This window comes from Rattus norvegicus, chromosome 16, assembly GCF_036323735.1.
Source record: "Rattus norvegicus strain BN/NHsdMcwi chromosome 16, GRCr8, whole genome shotgun sequence".
In the NCBI taxonomy this organism is placed as follows: domain Eukaryota; kingdom Metazoa; phylum Chordata; class Mammalia; order Rodentia; family Muridae; genus Rattus; species Rattus norvegicus.
This window is the reverse complement of record NC_086034.1, coordinates 14,109,113-14,130,470: the sequence shown is the minus strand read 5'-3', so window position 1 is coordinate 14,130,470 and position 21,358 is coordinate 14,109,113. Positions and strand designations below refer to the sequence as shown.

Here is a 21,358-nt window from a genome sequence, read left to right as displayed (position 1 = left end):
GATCTCAGTGGTGAGTGATGGGACAAGCATTCTATAGTCAGTTTTTGTGACAGGACTCAGGGAGTCACTCAGGATGTGAAGAATAGGGTTAAAAGTAAAAAAAAAAAAAAGAAAACAGAAAAAAAGAAAAGAAAAAAGATTTAAATAAATTCTTAGATTTTGTAGGAAATACTTGTCCATAGTTCCCCCAGGAGGAACAATTGATACAAAAGATAGTACGGAGTTAGTGATTGTTTAATGGATCAGCTAACCTTGTTGTTGAAGTCTGCCCTCTGTAATGAATATAAGCTATATGCTTTTTGGGTGTGAGGTTGCCTCTCCCTGCATGCATGAGCAATCCCACGTACGTGGATTAAAAACTCCATACTCTCATGCTATTGCAGCGGTCACTTTGTCAATCTGTGCTCTGTGGGTGGTGCTCCTGAGGTAGGGTAACTATGGGGTCTTATAACATTTTGTTGCACCTGCCAGGAATTGTGCTCCCCACAGAGCACAATTGGCGAGGAGATCAGAGGTAAGCTCGAGCAAATCTGTGTTTTGTGTTCTGTCTTACTTTCTGTTTTGTCTCTGTGTCATGTCTTGTTTTTGTTTCATGTTGTCTTATGTTGTCTGCATCTGGTGTCTGAAGGGTTTGAGTCCCCCATGGAGAGAGGTTAGAGTCCCCTTGGTGGTTGCTGTGGGTCCCGTGAGGGGCTTATGGCTGTGACAGGCAGACGTGCTAGTTGTCACAGGCCATAGGCCCTAGAAGATGCTCTAGGAGGAGAGAGGAATGTAGAGGACACTCTAGAATCCCATTGGGAGGTGGGATCAGATAGTCCTCCTCATCACCGAAGCAGCTAAGGTTAAGCTGCAGTTTGGGCCAGGTACTAAAGGTATCAGGCATCTGTTAGGACGACTTGTCTTGGTCTTGTTTGTCTAGTTTGTTTTCAGTGGTATTGTTGAGTATCTTTTTGGCTTTTGTTTTTGGACTTGGACTGACGACTGTGTTTGAAATCATGGACTGACGACTGTGTTTGAAATCATGGAACTATTTGTTTTGTTTGTCGAGGAATTTTACTTGGTCCTCTTGGTGCTTAACTTGGAAATAATTTGCTTGAGAGAAATTATTTTCTGCCTGCGAGTTTTGTCTTTCTCTCTTGAGCCTCCTCCCCAAGGAGAACTACCCCTCCTTTTGATCCCCTTGCCCTGAAAAAAAAATTCCAGTTGCTGCCTTCAGTGGCCAGACCTTCAACACTTGCTCACAGAAGGAGAACATTCATTAAGAGAAGTTCTTTAAGGGAGCCTGCCTTATTATCTACTGGCCTTATTCCAGGAGAGGAGTCAGTCTCCAACATTAAGTTACCGTCCCCATTAGTCATCATTGATATAAAGAGTGCCTCTGATCCTATCCTCACAGAAGTCAGTTCCTGCCCCTATGGTCATAATGCCCCAGGTTGGGGGGCGGGAAGCCCCTAAAGTAGTTTCAGAAAGTCTACAACAGACTATGAGTAAATTTGTTTTGCCAGACAGAATTCGGAACAGGCTTTGTCTATGTTTGCCCTACAAATGATAAGAGGAGAAAGTCTTGGCACCGGCTCTTCAGTTTTCTCCAACTGGAAGCTGTGGCCAAGGTCAGAATCAATGTTTTCTTCTCCATGGCCCTCTAACCCAGTGAGATGGCTTGGTGAAGGCTACTACTGAAGTCCTGGAATTCAGAGGCTTCTAATTCCAAGGGAGGCCTATATTTTTATTAAAGATCAGTACTCCAGTGTTAACAAACTCTTTATTGAATGTAAGAGGCAAGAAGCCCAACTCAATTGTGACTCCTGCCTCAGGAATGGCAGCAGAAAAGAGTCCTTATAACCAGTTATCTCTTACTATAGCTAACTCTCTGATATCCAAGGCTTCACTTGGATCACAACCCCCTGCGTATGCCTCCTTCAATACTCAGATGCTATTTTCTCCTGGTCTTTTGGCTCATTGTCACCAGGCATGTCTGACAGCCTGGAAGAAACATCCCCCCAAAGCATACAAGCCATATAATTCTTTTGTCAGCCTCTTGGCATCTAGCACCCAGGTCCTAACCATCTCTCCATCCTTTGTTTTTAGTTCTTCCTTGAAACCTAGTGACATTTGGAGGCTGGGTCTCTTGAGAGGCAGAGCCACTGAGCTGACACTGAAGGGAGGTACTCCTTAAGCAAAATCTAAGTCCAGAGAGAAAGCTGGTAACAGATTCTGGCTGCCCCTCTGCTCGGCTTTCTGTTTCACAGTCACAAAGCTTGCGTTCATTTTTGCAATGGCCTTTTTGTCCCAAGAAAGCTTCCTCAATTAGCTGTGTGACTGAATGCTACTTGTGATCTGGTTGTTCCACCAGCTCTCACCAGGCCACCCCATAGCTTTCTTGCCTGGGCCCCTTTCCTCTGTTCTTAAGAATTTTATCACCTAATACACTGCATTGTTTGACTTATAATGTCTCTCATCCTACTAATATACATGTCCCAGATTCCCATTGTGAAGGTTCTAATTCTAAAACAAGGGGATGGTGCATCCCCCTAAATATTAAATTTACCTCCGTGGTTTGAAACCTGGATTGGACACTTAGATATACTTGGGGTCTTAGAATGTTTCAATCAGGTGCCAATACAGGTATTATATTTACCATAAAATTGTTAAAAGAGCCTGTGCATTCCTACTCCTCGGCTTCTGGGCACTGATCCCAAGAAGGAGCCCATGGAGGCACTGAACACGACACAGGGTACATGTGACTTCATCTACCGCCTGCACACTACCGAGAGGAGCTGCTTGCTCAAAGAATTGCACCGCTTCGAGTCCATTGCCATCGCAAAGAGGAACTGGAACCTCTGCCACCCATTCTAGGACAGCTAAGATATGTATTCTTCCACAATATGATACCTTTTGTAGGGTTTGGATTTTTGGATAATGCAATTATGATTGTTGCAGGAACCCAAATTGAATTGTCTATTGGAATTATTTTGGGAATTTCAACAATGGCAGTCAACATATTATTTTTTCCTTCTATGTATCAACATAGAGGTCATTGATGCTGTACTGTACTGACATGGGGTTTGCTTATTTCTTACATGACATGCACAAGATACCTATGTATGTCTTTATTTTTTTCCTGATGTTTATAATTCAATGTTGAGTTTTCTCCAAAATATTTAAGATGTTTAATATAAGTTAAAATTGTAATTCCCTACCTGGTGCCATCCCTTCTGTGATATTACATGGTAAACATTTACAATCATATAAATTCATTCAATTTTTAAACTTCCACATCTATCCAATATGGGGCAGTGCTTTAAGTATATGGGATTATTTTAATTTTGACCCACACTGCCTTTAAGAGTCAGAGGTTACAAAAACCATACATGCTAACCAGTGTACTTCTTTCTGATTGACTTTTTACCTTTAATTTCCCAACTTTGATCAATCACAGTGAATTCTGGTTTGTGACACAAAGGCAGTGCTTGAATACTTCCTGTGTCTTAGAATATGGTTAAAGAGAACATGCCAAAGGTCTTAGAAAAGAGAAAACAAGAAAGAGAAAAAGCTGAGAACTGGTATCAAAACTGACTCTCCACCTCCACTTGGTAGTCCACCTTGCTTCCTTTCCTGTTGGGACCCCTTTTGACACTTGGACATTTAATCATTTAACCAGCTTTATTAAACAACAGGTAGATAATATAGCAACAAAACCTATTCAGGTATATTATCATAGGCTAGCTATGGAGGATACTTTGATGATGGCCAAGCTCACCTATACATCTCCTCCCAGCCCAGGTAAGGACATTTTTGTCCTTAACCCAAATGAGGCCAACATTCTTTTCTGCCTGCTGTCCTGATGCCTTTGCTGAAACTCAATGAAATGCCACCCCTTGCATGCTGAGCTGGACAGTCAATGATGGGTAAGAGAGTGATATATTCATGAATAAAGGGCCTAAGACAGGAGAGCCACCATTAACTGCTGCCTTATCCCATGACGTACTCAGGCCACAAGATTTCCTTGGCCATGTGACAAATATCACTCCAACCTTAGACCGGCACAGTTCCCCAGGGGCCCATTCCAGGTCAGCATGGCCATTGGTCACCTTTTCATTTGACTATAAGGAAGGGGGAGATGTTGGGAGTGATGCTCTTGAAGCCCTCCATTATTGATGTTTTTATTGTGGTTAGAATTAAGTGTGACTAAGGTCATGAAATCCCCAGCCAGCTGCAGAAGACTAATACAAAGATGAATAATGATATGATAAAGTTCTGACCTTGCTGAGAAATACATCTGACGTCAAGAGGCCCAATGTGATGATCTGTAACCTTTCTGAAAAACCAACATCCTGCTGATCGATAGATATTACAAACCTGTGACCTTTCTAACATCCTGTCAACATTAGCCGATTCCCTGACCACATGAACACTGTGTCCTGGCCACTGTGAATGGTTTTTACTCCCCCCCTCCCTCTGTTACCCCTGTTATGGTAAAAATTCAGCCTTGGAAAAAAATAAAATTGTTGCCTTGATCAGACTCTTGTCTTGGCGTCCTATGTGTCCCTTGTCCCCCATTCTCTTCCAGGTACCCTCAGCACCCTCGTCGACAGACCTACTTGCCTGTCTCTACACCAATATCATCCAGTTTTTAATCACTATTACTCTATGGTACAACATGAGGTCAGGGATGGTTCTTTTATTGTGGAGAATAGTTTTTGCTATCCTGAGCTTTTGTTATTCCAAATGAATTTGCAAATTGTTCTTTCAAACTCTATGATGAATTTATTTGGATTTTGATGGGGATTGAATCTGTAGACTGCTTTAGGCAAGATGGCCACTTTTGTAATATTAATACTTCCAAACCATGAGCATCAAAGTTCTTTTCATCTTCTGAGATTTTAGATATATTTCTTCAGAGACTGTAAGTTCTTGTCATACAGGTCTTTCACTTCCTTGGTTAGTATCACTTCAAGGTATATTATATTTGTGACAATTGCAAAGGGTGTAGTTTCCTTAGTCTGTTTCTCAGCCTGTTTATCCATTGAGTAGAGGAAGGCTGCTGATTTGCATGCATTAGTTTTATATCCACTTTTTGTTTTCTCTGGTGGAGCTTTTGGAATCACTTACATATACTATAGTATCATCTGCAAATAGGGATAATTTGACTTCTTCTTTTCAATTTTTATCTGTTTGGTTTCCTTTGGTGATCCAATTGCTCTGGCTCAGACTTCCAGTCTTATATTGAACAGGTAGGGAAAGAATGGGCAGCCTTGCCTAATCCCTGATTTTACTAGGTTTGCTTCAAGTTTCTCATCCTTTATTTTGATATTGGCTACTGGTTTACTGTATATTGCTTTTACTATGTTTATGTAAGGGCATTAAATTCCTGAACTTTTATCATGAAGGAGTGTTGAATTTTACAAATTCTTTTTCAGTATCTAATGAAATGATCGTGTGACTTTTTTATCTTGAGCTTATTTATGTAGAGCATTATGTTGATGGATTTCTGTATATTAAACCATCCCTGCATCCCTGGAATGAAGCCTACTTGATTCAGGATGGATGATCATTTTAATGTAATCTGGGATTCAGTTTGTGAGGTTTTTGAGTATTTTTGCATCCATATTTGTAAACAACAGGTCTGAGGGTACCTGGAAGAGAATGGGGGACAAGAGACATGAAGAAGGATGCCAAGACAAGAGTCTGATCAAGGCGACAATTTTATTTTTCCCCAAGGCTGAATTTATACCATAACATTGGTAACAGAGGGAGAGGGGAAGTATGAAACATTTACATAAGCCAAGGACACAGTATTAGAGGGGTCAGGGGATCGGCTGATGTTGACAGATTGTCAGAAAGGTCACAGGTTTGTCATATCTATTAGTCAGCAGGGGAATTTTATCGTATTATTATTTTCTTGACCACCAGATTTGTATTAGTCTTCAGCAGCTGGCTGGGGATTTTCCATGAACCTAGTCATACTCAATTCTAACATCAACAAGGGAGGGCTTCAAGGGCATTGCTCCCAACACATATTGATGAATGAAATTGGTCTGAAGTTCTCTTTCCTTGTTCAGTGTCTAGGTGATTTAGGTATAATTATTGTGTCATAGAATGAAATGGGTACTATACCTTCTGTTTCTATGTTTTTTTGGAATAGCTTAAAGAGTATTGGTATTAGGTTTCCTTTGAAGGTCTGGTAGAATTCTGCCCTAAAACCGTCTGGTTCAGGACTTTTTTACTTGGGAGTCTTTTAAGGACTGCTTCTGTTTCTTTAGGGGATATGGGAATTTTTAGATAATTATCTAATCCTGATTTAACTTTGGTAACTGGTATCTGTCTAGGAAATCTTCTGTTTCATCTAGATTTTCTAGTTTTGTTTAGTATTGCCTTATGTGGTAGGATTTGATGATGTTTTGGATTTTCTTGGTTTCTGTTACTATGTCTCCTATTTCATTCCTGATTTTGTTACTTTGGATACTGTCCAAAAAATCAATAGAAGCAAACCAACAACAATAACACCAACAAGAACAACAAAGAAAAGACAGTATGCATTCCCTTACAAATGGACATTAGAACAAAAGTTTGGATGAGCCAGGATACAGTCCAGAGAAAACAGGAAGCTCAAGAAGAAGGATGACCAAAGTGAAAATATTTCAGTCCTTTTAGATGGGGGAACATAAGTATTAATAGGAGGTGTACTGGCAACTTTAATGTGTAAATGTGACATAAGCTGGAGTTATCCAAGAAAAAGGAGCCTCACTTGAGGAAATGCTTCATGAGACAAAGATGTAAGGCATTTTCTCAACTAGTTTCAACAAAGGAGGACACAGCACATTGTGAGTGGTACCTCCCTGGTCCGGTAGTCTTGGGTTATATAAGATAGCAAGCTGAGTAAGCTAGGGGAAACAAGTCAGTAAGAAATATTCCCCTGTGGGCTCAGTGTCAGCTTCTGCTTCCTTACCTGCTTGAGTTCCAGTCCTGAGTTCCTTTGGTGCTGAACAGCAATGTGCAAGTGTAAGCTGAATAAACCCTTTCCTCACCAATTTGATACTGGGTCATGATGTTTGTGCAGGAATAAAAACCCTAGCGACAATAGCAGGAAATACAGAGAAAAACTTTGGGGCAGAGCCTGAAGAAAAGGTCATCCATAGATTGCACCAGATCATTATCCATTCCAAACATATACAGCCACAAAATACAGAGAGTGTTGCTGATACTAAGAGGTGCATGCAGACAGAAGCCTGATATAACTGTCCCCTGAGAGGTTCTGCCAGAGCATGACTACTACAGAGTTGGAGGCTAGCAGTCAACCATTGCACTGAGAGATCTGTTCCCACATATGAAGAGTTAGAGAAAGGATGGAAGGAGCTGAAAGAGAGTAAAACAATCCCAATAAGAACAATAAGAATCAATCAGAGCCCTCAGAGAAAATTCCACCATCCAAAGAGTACACATGGACAGATCCAAGGCTCCAGATGCATAGTTAGCATTGGATGGCCTTGTTGGCTGCCACTGGTTGTTGGTTTTGTCCTGCCATGACCAGGAAATGCTGGAAATCTCAGTGGAGGGAAGTGCAAAAGCATGGTTGGATGGGCAGGGAGAAAAAATGGAAAATATGTGCAGAAAACCTGGAAAGGGATAATATTTGAAATGTAAGTAAAAAATATCCAATAAAAAATAAAGTAATTAAATAAAACAAACCAACACATGAAGAAAAGAAAAAGAAAACAGATGGAAAGAAAAATGGAAAAAGAAAAGATAGGAAGAAGTAAAGAAAGAAAGCAGAAAGAAAGATAGAAAGAAATAAGGAAGGAAGGAAGGAAGGAAGGAAGTTTGAAAGGAAAAATGGAAAGGAAGAAGGAAACAAACTTAGAAAGAAACAACTAGAAAGACAATCACAACGGAAACAGGATAGAATCTACTCTCCTGATATTCTTCTGTAGAATTCAAAATGGCAAGGCAACCTCGTGACTTAGCCATTTGAACCTCCTTGGGCCAGAACTTTTCCTGTGTAGGCCAACACGAAGGGTTGTCACAAGATTGCCTTTCATTTTGAATGAGTCTCCTTCTGATCACCACTCTGGCTTTTTAGGTCTGTCTTTCTTTTTCTCACTATCAATGCTTGTCTCCTTCTTCAAATTCTGTGTGACTACTCAATACACTTTTATAAATAGGTAGACATGCACCAGGTTTCCTCCATGGATTTTGTTCATATGACCATGGATAACAAGCACTATCAATGGTATGGACTAAAGCTGGGTATCACTATTCCAGTGCACTTGCACTAAAAGGAGAGAAATTCTGAGAACTATGGCCCACACTGGTACTCATCTGGACATGTAGATTATCTCTCCCTCTCACTGGCTATCACTTTCACTTTTCTTACTCATTTCTGTGTGTTTTTCTATGCATCCTGTTCTTTATCACACAAAAATATGACTATCAGAGACACACACATAAAAACACATTCACCAAAACACACACACACACACACACACACACACACACACAAACACACACACACGCACACTCTTATGAATACATAGAAAAACACTCACAAGTACACATTTTCGAATGTATATTTTATTCTGGTTTTAATTTGTGGATGATATTCCTTTCTGTCTTGTTCTATCATTCTCTGCCCATAGGTGTACTTGGGTATATCTGGTCCAATTTATCCCACAGATACACATAGCTCTATCACACAAACACACACACACACACACACACACACACACACAAACACACAAGCACAGACATAATCAAAAACTTTAGTCTAGTAATATTTTTTCATTTCACCTGCAATATCATTTACACCACAACAAAAAACACAACAAAACATACTCTTCACTCCCTTAGAAATGGATAGTAGAACAAAGCTTGGAGTTGCTAGGATTGTCCACAGAATACAAGAACCTTAAGAACAAGGACTACATATAAAAAAGACATGTGTTCCACTATGTTCATAGCAGCCTAAATTAATAGCCAGAAGCTGGAAAGAACCCAGATGCTCTTCAACAGAGGAATGGATACAGAAAATGTGGTACATCTACACAATGGAATATTACTCAGCTATCAAAAACAATACCTTTATGAAATTCATAGACAAATGGTTGAAACTGGAAAATATCATCCTGAGTGAGGTAACCCAATCACAGAAAAACACACATGATATGCACTCATTGATAAGTGGCTATTAGCCCAAAAGCTTGAATTACCCTAGATGCATAGCACACATGAAACTCAAGACGGATGATCAAAATGTGAAAAAAAAAGGGGGGGGGGAGTTATCCCTGTATGCTATTTATGCTATACAATTATTTAACAATACTCCTTTTATTTCCAATTTTAAAATTTGGATGCCAAGGAACCCTTGAGTGTTTATGGCACCCTACAAGTAGGCATACTTCTGGCTAGGTGAAATAGAAAGATTCACGTACTGGCATGATCCTGTTCAGATATTTTTATGGGGAAGAGGGAATCTTTGTGTTTTTTCTACAGGATGCTACAAGAGTATGCCAGTTGCCAGAGGTGGTTGCTGAGACTTGCTGATCCTGGGAGCATGAAGATTCAGCTCTCGTAGTTCAGGTCCCTAGAGTCATTCCTCTGCCCTGAGAGGAAGATGGAAGATTCCCCCTCATCTTTTGTCATCACAGAGATTTTGGCGTAGCTGCAGTCAGTGTTACCACTGCGTGTGTCCCGTCCCACTGTGGCCTGCTCTCTGACCCTCTGTGCACTGCTGCTTGCTGGAGAAGACTGGACACCAGCCGTTGCTGCCCACCTCATTCCCCTGGTGACTCTTGCTGCCTTAATTGGTATTGTCATTTTGCAGTCTATAGCTTCACAGGAATGCCACCTGCGTAAAGCTGCTGTGGACTGGGGAACTCTGCCCTGGTTATGCAGATCTCAGACATGGTTCCATTGCCTGCTGGTTGTTCCAGAAAAGAATGGCTGATCCTAAGGGAAAGACCTTGTTACTTTCGCTGCTATTGTAGCAGCCATTACTGCTACAGCCACTGTGTCTACAGTGTCTAGAGTTACCCTCCCCCAATCTATTGTTAGGCAAGTACAGTGGGTAAACTTTCTGGAGTAGTTGCAGACAATTGGGATTTCTAAATTGTATTATAGGAGTGGCTTGACTATGGCCCTTGGTGGTAGCAGCTGAGGAAAACCAGATGAGGTGCCCACTACTTATCAGGAATGGCACTGTTTGGTGCAGCCCTATTCTGTGGATTAGTGTTCATGCTATGGTTGGTTTGTAAACTCAGATCTCAACAGAAAGGTGACAAGGTCGTTATCACTCAAGCACTTGTGGCCATTGAACAAGGGGCCTCCCCTGAAATTTGGTTATCTATGCTCAGGAATTAGTCCGTATCTGAGTTCTCTGCTCTTGCACCCCATGGATCTGTGGATCCATTACACTGGGATGAGAGAGACTCAATGATTCTTTGATCAGCCCTTCTACATCGCTGAGGTTTCCTCATTGCACGTGATAGAGAGATCATGATTTCCCCACTAACTCATTTTCTGGCTGGCCTCTTTTTTGAGTTCGCCCTAGGTCATTTAACAGTTACTGTCACACAGCACTTCGGTATCCAAGGATGGGCAACTTCCCTCATGCACGGACCATTCTAAGATGTGGGGCCCAGTGGCAATAGGGTTACCCTTCTAGGAATAAGGCTGTGACACAGAGGAACGAACTAAGACAGGAGCCACAGCAGATGGACTTAACTGCAGGAACTTAGACCAGCCTCATATTAGTAAAACAATAAGAGGGGGATGTGGAGAGCCCCAATAACATTGGCCACCACAAGATGGAGCTGGCTTCCACTGCGCCCCATGTGGAAAGCCGGGATAGCTTTCGCCATAACAAGATGGCGCTGGCCGCCGTTGGGCCAACTGACTTCCTTTCAGGAAGTTAACTGTGTGTGCATGTGCAAGAGTGCCCTCGTGCCAGGTCTTTGCCCACTCAGGAGCCTGTCGATGAGATCCTGGGTAAGCGACCAAACAGGTGTTGATGCGCCCAGCTAGGGTGTACATAAGCCGCACCATGCTGGCGCCCCGGGCCCTCATTTAAGCTAAAATAAATATTTTTGCTGCAGAAGGATTCGAGGGTCCCCACATGTTCTTGCTGGCAACATAGCGCGGGACACACAAACACACACCTAACAAGACACACACACCCACACGCGGGGAAACACACACACACACACACACACACACACACTAACACACAGACACAATCACTCAATTTAGACTGGTTTCATTTTATTTTGTTTTGTTTTTACCTTTAATATCTCTCAGATTCACTAAATCATCTAGATCGTGGGAACTGAAGGCTAGTCTTCCACGGAGATTTCAACTCGTATTTACATACATGAATAAGTATGACTCTAAGACATATTGGATGGTATGATAACATAAAGGTACCTTTGTGGAACTGTCTGTACAGAGTGAGTCCATTTATCCAACTGAAATGCAATATCTACATTAATCTGTAGCCATCATTCTCAAGACATGTAAACACCAACACACTGAATAAAGCGGGAGGTAGATATTTATTTACTTTGGAGAATTATTTACAACTTGCCATGGGACAAGGGTTCAGGTTGGAAAATCTTGTCCAGAGGCACAGTGAAAACTCCAGAAAAGGGTGCAGTGGAGTGTGTCTGGAACTTGACAACCACAGTGTGTTCTGTGCCAGTTCTTCCAGGAGAAAGAGTGTATGCCCAGTCCTTCCCAGTCCCAGGAGTGGCAGGTATTGTGACTGTGGAGAGCATCAGCCATTCAGTTTGTGTAGAACCTACGGCTGTAGTCCCTGAGTGCCTTGGCCATGAGTGGAGCAGGTCTCTTAGCTGGCGCCTTTTTGGGGCCTTTTGCTCCAGAGGGCAGGCAGGAAAGCTTCTGGGATCCTGGATGGGCAGGTGCCTCAGGAAGACTGTGGGAAGTTGGTACTGTATCACCCCTTCTGGGTCCAAGCTCCCCTTGTTGACCTGGGCTCTTGTGCTGGGTATGGAAGGAGATCATGGTTGTCTGTCTCCCTTGCAGCCTCTTGGCCATTGAGCTTTGGATGCGGGCTCTGAGGGCCTGCAGCCTCTCCTCTTGGGACTCCTGAAGACACAGGTGTGCAGAGGGCTTAGTCAAGCTCGGTCTTTGCTTGCTAGTCTGCGTCTGGCACTGTGTCTTCTCCTTGGACTGCCCAGGCTCAGTTTCTTCTTGGGCCGATTGTCCGAGACTAGCATTCCTGATGCCAGCCGAGGGCTTCCCAAGGAGCCCTGGGTGGGATTCCTGAGGACAAGAGTCTGCTGGAAGACAACCTGAATAGACTGGCGTTTTGTTGTTCTTTCTGAGATACCAGCCCCTAGGTGACGCTTCTCCATCCAGCTGAGAGGAAGAAGGCTGCGGGACACCATCCACAGCAAGGCAGGTTTTACCACTGCAACGAGAGTCTGGGCTAGCACAGTCAGCCATGGGACTCTGGACCTTGGATACTTGAGAATCACCTCGAAGAATCTTTGCGGGAGGCCTCCGAGCTTCCTCAAGCCAGGGGAGTTCACTCTTCCTCTTGCATGGTGGTGGGACCTGTAGAAGGAGATCAGCATTCAGAATTGAGGCAATCCAACCCCCAAACTGTCCCAGTGGCTTCCTCCCACTCCCGGGGGCCTGATGAGTGTAGTTTCTTTGCCCCCCAATCACAAGCCACTTGTGTTTCTCTGACACAGGCCCTGGCTTTCTGGAGAGAGGCTTGGCTCCCTCAAGCTCAAAGGCCCCTCATGCTCAAAGGCTCCTCAAAGCTCGCACCCTGGATTCCTACCTGCCCTGGGTCCCGGACAGCTGGCTGCTGCTCAGAGCTCCTGTTTTCTGCTGGATCCAGGCTTGGACTCCTGGGCGTCTGTGGGTGAAAATCTCTGTTGGATTTGCAGCTCAGGCAATGGATCCAGCCTGGGTTGCATTTGCTGAGCCCAAAAAATACCTGTCCCCCAGCAACGAGGCTTACCTGGAATATTTGCTCCTGGTTTGTCTCTTCTAGACCAGTGCTCTGATGCGCTGTCCTGTGGCTCCTCAGCAATCCAAAGTCCAGGGAGTCTTGCTCTTGTTGGGGTCCAAGCACGAACCCCGGTGACCACTTGTCTACTAGGTCCTTAACAAAGGGGAGCAGGAGCTGCTGATTCTTCAACGTCTTTATGGTCTTTCTGAAGCCAATCTCTGCCAGGCTGTCGCACAGGATAGGCACAGAAGACAGTTTCTTCAGTGTTTTGTAGATCTTTCCTGGGTCGCTCTCTCGACACAGACAGTCCAGGATCTCCTGCAGGGCGCCTGCCTGAGAGCCTGGTTCCATGTCCACAGCCAAGGACACGAAGGGACACTATTGGTTCGATCAGCACACTCGACCCAACTCGTCCGTGCCCTGCCTCTAGTGAGCTGTGTGCTGTCCTGAGCAGACCACAAGTTCAGAGAGAGGCCAACCGCCTAGTGCTCCTTTCCTCTCTTTGATTTGCCATTTTATACCTTAGGCTGGCAGGTGGAACCTGGTCCACACCTCCTCCTCACTAAGTCAGTTACTGACTGGTCCATTATGCAAATAGATGCATTCCTAGAGCCTTGTTCAAAGTGGCAGTCTAAGTAGGTCAAGGTCATACACATAAGACCAGATTGAATCAAAGTAATGGAAGAAAAACTGTGGGGAGGGTCGAATACATGGGCACACGGAAGGTATACTGAATAAAACACCAATGGCTTCTGCTCTATGATCAAGAATAGACCAATGGGACCTCATATCAATTCAAAGTCTCTGCAAGCAAAGGACACTGTCATTAAGACCAAACAGCAGAAAACAGTTTGGGAGAAGATCTTTACCAATCCTACATACAATAGATGCCCTATATCCAAAAGATTCAAAGAACTCAAATAGTTACACTCCAGAGAATTAAATAACTCTCTTTAAAATGGGGTGCAGAGCTAAACAAGAATTCTCATCTGAGGAACATCTAATGGCTGAGAAGAACCTACAGATATGTGCAACATCCTTAGGCATCAGGGAAATGCAGATCTCCAAAAATAATAATAATAATAATAATAATAATAATAATAATAATAATAATAATAATAAAATAAAATTAAAAAAAAAAAAACAAGAGAAAAGAAAGAAAAGACCACGGAGATTCCGTAAGAGGGCAGTCAGAATGGCTGAGATCAAAAACTCAGAGTATAACAGTTGCTGGTGAGGATGTGGAGAAGCCTAGACACACCCTCTAAAATAAGTGGCTCTCTAAGCTGGAACAACCACTCTTGAAATCAGTTGGGAGTTTCCTCAGAAAATTAGAGATTGAATTACCTGAGGCCCAAGCTATACCAATCCTAGAATACACCGAGAAGATGCTCCAAACTTTGCAATGGACATTTGATCCACTATGTTCATAGCAGCATTGATTAGAATACCCAGAAGCTGGAAAGACATCAGGTGTCCATCAACAGAGGAAGGGATAAAGAAAATGTGGGGCATATTCAAAATTGAATAATTACTATGCTACTAACAAAAAGCAAATCATGACAATCTAGTGCAAATTGATGGAACAAGAAATGATCCTCAGGGAAGTAAACCAAACACACGCAAAAACACACAAATAAAACAAAAGAAAATGAAACAAAACAAAACAAAACAAAAGGAAAAACCAATAGAAACAAACCTACAATAACCTCAATAACAACCACAACAAAACATACTCTTCACTCCCTTAGAAATGGATAGCAGACCAAGCTTGGAGTAGCCAGGATATAGTCCATACAATACTAGAACCTTAAGAGGAAGGACTACCAAAGTGAGGATGTTTCCGTGCTTTTAGAAGTGGGAACCAATAATTTATTAGGAGGTGTAGTGAAAAATTGTGTGTGTCAAACTGACATAAGCTGGCATTATCCCAGAGAACAGAGACCCAGTTGAGGAAATGCCTCATGAGACACAGGTGTAAGGCATTTCAACAACTAGGAACAACAAAGGAGGACACAGCTCAGTGTGAGTGGTATCATCCCTGGGGTGTTAGTCTTTCTTCCCTAAGATAGCAAGCTGAGTAAGTTAGGGGCCATAAGTCAGTAACAAACCTGCCGCCAGGGCCTCAGTATCAGCTTCTGCTTTCTGACCTGCTTGAGTTCGAGTCTTGACTTCCTTTGGTGCTGAATAAACCCTTTCCTCCCCAACTTGCTTCTTGGTCATGATGTTTGTGTGGGAATAAAAACCCTAACTAAGATGGGAAAACTGGAAAACTCCCTGTAGGGAAATGGGAAAGCATGGTTGGATGGGCAGGCGCCCACCTCGCTAGAACAAAAGGAAGACAAAATGGATAGGGGACTTATTTGAAAAAAAAAAAAGGCAGAACTGGATAATATTTGAAATGGATATATAATATATCCAATAAAAATGATTTAATAAAACGAACCAACACAAGATAGAAAAAGAAATAAAAAGAGAAGGAAAGAAGAAATGATAGAAATAAGTAAAAAAAAGGAACAGAAAGAGACCATTAAAAGAAGAAAAGAAAGATGGAATGAAGAAAGAAGTTACAAAGGAAGGATGGAATAGAAGAAGGAAAAGGTTAGAAAGGAACAACTAGTATAACAAACAGAACAACAACAGGATGCAGTCTACTCTCCTCACGCTTTTCTGCACAATGCAAAACGTCATGGAAGCCTTTTGACAAAGCTATTTGAGCCTTCATAGGGCAAGGATTTTTTCTGTGGAGGCCAACTTTCTTAAGCAACAAAGTGCTGCAAGCCTCTCTTGTCTTCTAATACCTTCCTTCTCCCCACCTCTCCTGGCCATGGCTTTCCCCACAGGTACAAAGACCAAAAGCCAAGCCACACCTTTGCATTTCCATTTTGACATTGGCCACCTGTGTCTCCACTTGCTGGGTTGTCAGGAGATTGCCCTTCATTTTGATTGAATCTCCTTCTGCTTGCCTCTCTGCCACTTTAGGTCTGTCTCTTTTTTCTTCTCTATGAATGTTTATCTCCTTTTTGAAACTCCCTGTGACTACTCAATACTTCTTTTCTCAATAGGTAGACACGTACCTGGTTTTCTCCATGGCTTTTGTTCACATGACCTTGGATCCAAAGCACTATCACAGGTATGGACTAAGGCTGGGTGTCCGTGTACCAGTGCACTTCCCCTAATAGGAGAGAAAATCGGCAAACTTTGGCCCACTTTGCTCCTCATCTGGACATGCAGGTTATCTCTTTCTGTATCTTCTTTCTTCTTACTCTCATCTGTGTGCGTTTTCATGCCTCTTGTGCATTTTCACTAAAATAATCATAAATCTAACATATAAACGAACACAAACACACACCTAACAAGACACACACACCCACAGACGGGGAAACACACACACACACACACACACACACACACACACACACACACACACAAACACACACACTAACCCACACACTAACCCACAGACACAATCACTCAATTTAGACTGATTTCATTTTATTTTGTTTTGTTTTTACCTTTAATATCTCTGAGATTCACTAAATCATCTAGATTGTGGGAACTGAGGGCTAGTCTTCCACGGAGATTTCAACTCGTATTTACATACATGACTAAGTATGACTCTAAGACATATTGGATGGTATGATAACATAAATGTACCTTTGTGGAACTCTCTGTACACAGTGAGTCCATTTATCCAACTGAAATGCAATATCTACATTAATCTGTAGCCATCATTCTCAAGACATGTAAACACCAACACACTGAATAAAGGGGGAGGTAGATATTTATTTACTTTGGAGCATGATGTACAACTTGCCATGGGACAAGGTTTCAGGTTGGAAAATCTTGTCCAGAGGCACAGTGAAAGCTCCAGAAAAGGGTGCTGTGGAGTGTGTCTGGAGCTTGACAACCACAGTGTGTTCTGTGCCAGTTCTTCCAGGAGAAAGAGTGTATGCCCAGTCCTTCCCAGTCCCAGGAGTGGCAGGTATTGTGACTGTGGAGAGCATCAGCCATTCAGTTTGTGTAGAACCTACGGCTGTAGTCCCTGAGTGCCTTGGCCATGAGTGGAGCAGGTCTCTTAGCTGGCGCCTTTTTGGGGCCTTTTGCTCCAGAGGGCAGGCAGGAAAGCTTCTGGGATCCTGGATGGGCAGGTGCCTCAGGAAGACTGTGGGAAGTTGGTACTGTATCACCCCTTCTGGGTCCAAGCTCCCCTTGTTGACCTGGGCTCTTGTGCTGGGTATGGAAGGAGATCATGGTTGTCTGTCTCCCTTGCAGCCTCTTGGCCATTGAGCTTTGGATGCGGGCTCTGAGGGCCTGCAGCCTCTCCTCTTGGGACTCCTGAAGACACAGGTGTGCAGAGGGCTTAGTCAAGCTCGGTCTTTGCTTGCTAGTCTGCGTCTGGCACTGTGTCTTCTCCTTGGACTGCCCAGGCTCAGTTTCTTCTTGGGCCGATTGTCCGAGACTAGCATTCCTGATGCCAGCCGAGGGCTTCCCAAGGAGCCCTGGGTGGGATTCCTGAGGACAAGAGTCTGCTGGAAGACAACCTGAATAGACTGGCGTTTTGTTGTTCTTTCTGAGATACCAGCCCCTAGGTGACGCTTCTCCATCCAGCTGAGAGGAAGAAGGCTGCGGGACACCATCCACAGCAAGGCAGGTGTTACCACTGCACCGAGAGTCTGGGCTAGCACAGTCAGCCATGGGACTCTGGACCTTGAATACTTGAGAATCACCTCGACGAATCTTTGCGGGAGGCCTCCGAGCTTCCTCAAGCCAGGGGAGTTCACTCTTCCTCTTGCATGGTGGTGGGACCTGTAGAAGGAGATCAGCATTCAGAATTGAGGCAATCCAACACCCAACCTGTCCCAGTGGCTTCCTCCCACTCCCGGGGGCCTGATGAGTGTAGTTTCTTTGCCCCCCAATCACAAGCCACTTGTGTTTCTCTGACACAGGCCCTGGCTTTCTGGAGAGAGGCTTGGCTCCCTCATGCTCAAAGGCCCCTCATGCTCAAAGGCTCCTCAAAGCTCGCACCCTGGATTCCTACCTGCCCTGGGTCCTGGACAGCTGGCTGCTGCTCAGAGCTCCTGTTTTCTGCTGGATCCAGGCTTGGACTCCTGGGCGTCTGTGGGTGAAAATCTCTGTTGGATTTGCAGCTAGGGCTCAGGCAATGGATCCAGCCTGGGTTGCATTTGCTGAGCCCAAAAAATACCTGTCCCCCAGCAACTCGGCTTACCTGGAAGATTTGCTCCTGTTTTGTCTCTTCTAGACTAGTGCTCTGATGCGCTGTCCTGTGGCTCCTCAGCAATCCAAAGTCCAGGGAGTCTTGCTCTTGTTGGGGTCCCAGCACGAACCCCGGTGACCACTTGTCTACTAGGTCCTTAACAAAGCGGAGCAGGAGCTTCTGATTCTTCAACGTCTTTATGGTCTTTCTGAAGCCAATCTCTGCCAGGCTGTCGCACAGGATAGGCACAGAAGACAGTTTCTTCAGTGTTTTGTAGATCTTTCCTGGGTCGCTCTCTCGACACAGACAGTCCAGGATCTCCTGCAGGGCGCCTGCCTGAGAGCCTGGTTCCATGTCCACTGCCAAGGACACGAAGGGACACTCTTGGTTCGATCAGCACACTCGACCCAACTCGTCCGTGCCCTGCGTCTAGTGAGCTAGCTGTGTGCTGTCCTGAGCAGACCACAAGTTCAGAGAGAGGCCAACCGCCTAGTGCTCCTTTCCTCTCTTTGATTTGCCATTTTATACCTTAGGCTGGCAGGTGGAACCTGGGCCACACCTCCTCCTCACTACGTCAGTTACTGACTGGTCCATTATGCAAATAGATGCATTCCTAGAGCCTTGTTCAAAGTGGCAGTCTAAGTAGGTCAAGGTCATACACATAAGACCAGATTGAATCAAAGTAATCGAAGAAAAACTGTGGGGAGGGTCGAATACATGGGCACACGGAAAGTATACTGAATAAAACACCAATGGCTTCTGCTCTATGATCAAGAATAGACCAATGGGACCTCATATCAATTCAAAGTCTCTGCAAGCAAAGGACACTGTCATTAAGACCAAACAGCAGCCAACAGTTTGGGAGAAGATCTTTACCAATCCTACATGCAATAGATGCCCTATATCCAAAAGATTCAAAGAACTCAAATAGTTACACTCCAGAGAATTAAATAACTCTCTTTAAAATGGGGTGCAGAGCTAAACAAGAATTCTCATCTGAGGAACATCTAATGGCTGAGAAGAACCTACAGATATGTGCAACATCCTTAGGCATCAGGGAAATGCAGATCTCCAAAAATAATAATAATAATAATAATAATAATAATAATAATAATAAAATAAAATTAAAAAAAAAAACAAGAGAAAAGAAAGAAAAGACCACGGAGATTCCGTAAGAGGGCAGTCAGAATGGCTGAGATCAAAAACTCAGAGTATAACAGTTGCTGGTGAGGATGTGGAGAAGCCTAGACACACCTCTAAAATAAGTGGCTCTCTAAGCTGGAACAACCACTCTGGAAATCAGTTGGGAGTTTCCTCAGAAAATTAGAGGTTGAATTACCTGAGGCCCAAGCTATACCAATCCTAGAATACACCGAGATGATGCTCCAAACTTTGCAATGGACATTTGATCCACTATGTTCATAGCAGCATTGATTAGAATACCCAGAAGCTGGAAAGATATCAGGTGTCCATCACCAGAGGAAGGGATAAAGAAAATGTGGGACATATTCAGAATTGAATAATTACTATGCTACTAACAAAAAGCAAATCATGACAATCTAGTGCAAATTGATGGAACAAGAAATGATCCTCAGGGAAGTAAACCAAACACACGCAAAAACACACAAATAAAACAAAAGAAAACGAAACAAAACAAAACAAAACAAAAGGAAAAACCAATAGAAACAAACCTACAATAACCTCAATAACAACCACAACAAAACATACTCTTCACTCCCTTAGAAATGGATAGTAGACCAAGCTTGGAGTAGCCAGGATATAGTCCATACAATACTAGAACCTTAAGAGGAAGGACTACCAAAGTGAGGATGTTTCAGTGCTTTTAGAAGTGGGAACCAATAATTTATTAGGAGGTGTAGTGAAAAATTGTGTGTGTCAAACTGACATAAGCTGGCATTATCCCAGAGAACAGAGACCCAGTTGAGGAAATGCCTCATGAGACACAGGTGTAAGGCATTTCAACAACTAGGAACAACAAAGGAGGACACAGCTCAGTGTGAGTGGTATCATCCCTGGGGTGTTAGTCTTTCTTCCCTAAGATAGCAAGCTGAGTAAGTTAGGGGCCATAAGTCAGTAACAAACCTGCCGCCAGGGCCTCAGTATCAGCTTCTGCTTTCTGACCTGCTTGAGTTCGAGTCTTGACTTCCTTTGGTGCTGAATAAACCCTTTCCTCCCCAACTTGCTTCTTGGTCATGATGTTTGTGTGGGAATAAAAACCCTAACTAAGATGGGAAAACTGGAAAACTCCCTGTAGGGAAATGGGAAAGCATGGTTGGATGGGCAGGCGCCCACCTCGCTAGAACAAAAGGAAGACAAAATGGATAGGGGACTTATTTGAAAAAAAAAAAGGCAGAACTGGATAATATTTGAAATGGATATATAATATATCCAATAAAAATGATTTAATAAAACGAACCAACACAAGATAGAAAAAGAAATAAAAAGAGAAGGAAAGAAGAAATGATAGAAATAAGTAAAAAAAAGGAACAGAAAGAGACCATTAAAAGAAGAAAAGAAAGATGGAATGAAGAAAGAAGTTACAAAGGAAGGATGGAATAGAAGAAGGAAAAGGTTAGAAAGGAACAACTAGTATAACAAACAGAACAACAACAGGATGCAGTCTACTCTCCTCACGCTTTTCTGCACAATGCAAAACGTCATGGAAGCCTTTTGACAAAGCTATTTGAGCCTTCATAGGGCAAGGATTTTTTCTGTGGAGGCCAACTTTCTTAAGCAACAAAGTGCTGCAAGCCTCTCTTGTCTTCTAATACCTTCCTTCTCCCCACCTCTCCTGGCCATGGCTTTCCCCACAGGTACAAAGACCAAAAGCCAAGCCACACCTTTGCATTTCCATTTTGACATTGGCCACCTGTGTCTCCACTTGCTGGGTTGTCAGGAGATTGCCCTTCATTTTGATTGAATCTCCTTCTGCTTGCCTCTCTGCCACTTTAGGTCTGTCTCTTTTTTCTTCTCTATGAATGTTTATCTCCTTTTTGAAACTCCCTGTGACTACTCAATACTTCTTTTCTCAATAGGTAGACACGTACCTGGTTTTCTCCATGGCTTTTGTTCACATGACCTTGGATCCAAAGCACTATCACAGGTATGGACTAAGGCTGGGTGTCTGTGTACCAGTGCACTTC

General features: G+C 43.3%; 2 pseudogenes; both read right to left on the bottom strand.

Moving 5' to 3' along the window:
* Window positions 1–9,985: 9,985 nt before the first annotated feature.
* Window positions 9,986–14,043, bottom strand: EloaA2l1 (elongin-A2-like 1; annotated as a pseudogene).
* Window positions 14,044–16,761: 2,718 nt separating this feature from the next.
* On the bottom strand, window positions 16,762–18,548 carry Eloa-ps1 (elongin A, pseudogene 1; annotated as a pseudogene).
* Between the last annotated feature and the right edge of the window lie 2,810 nt (window positions 18,549–21,358).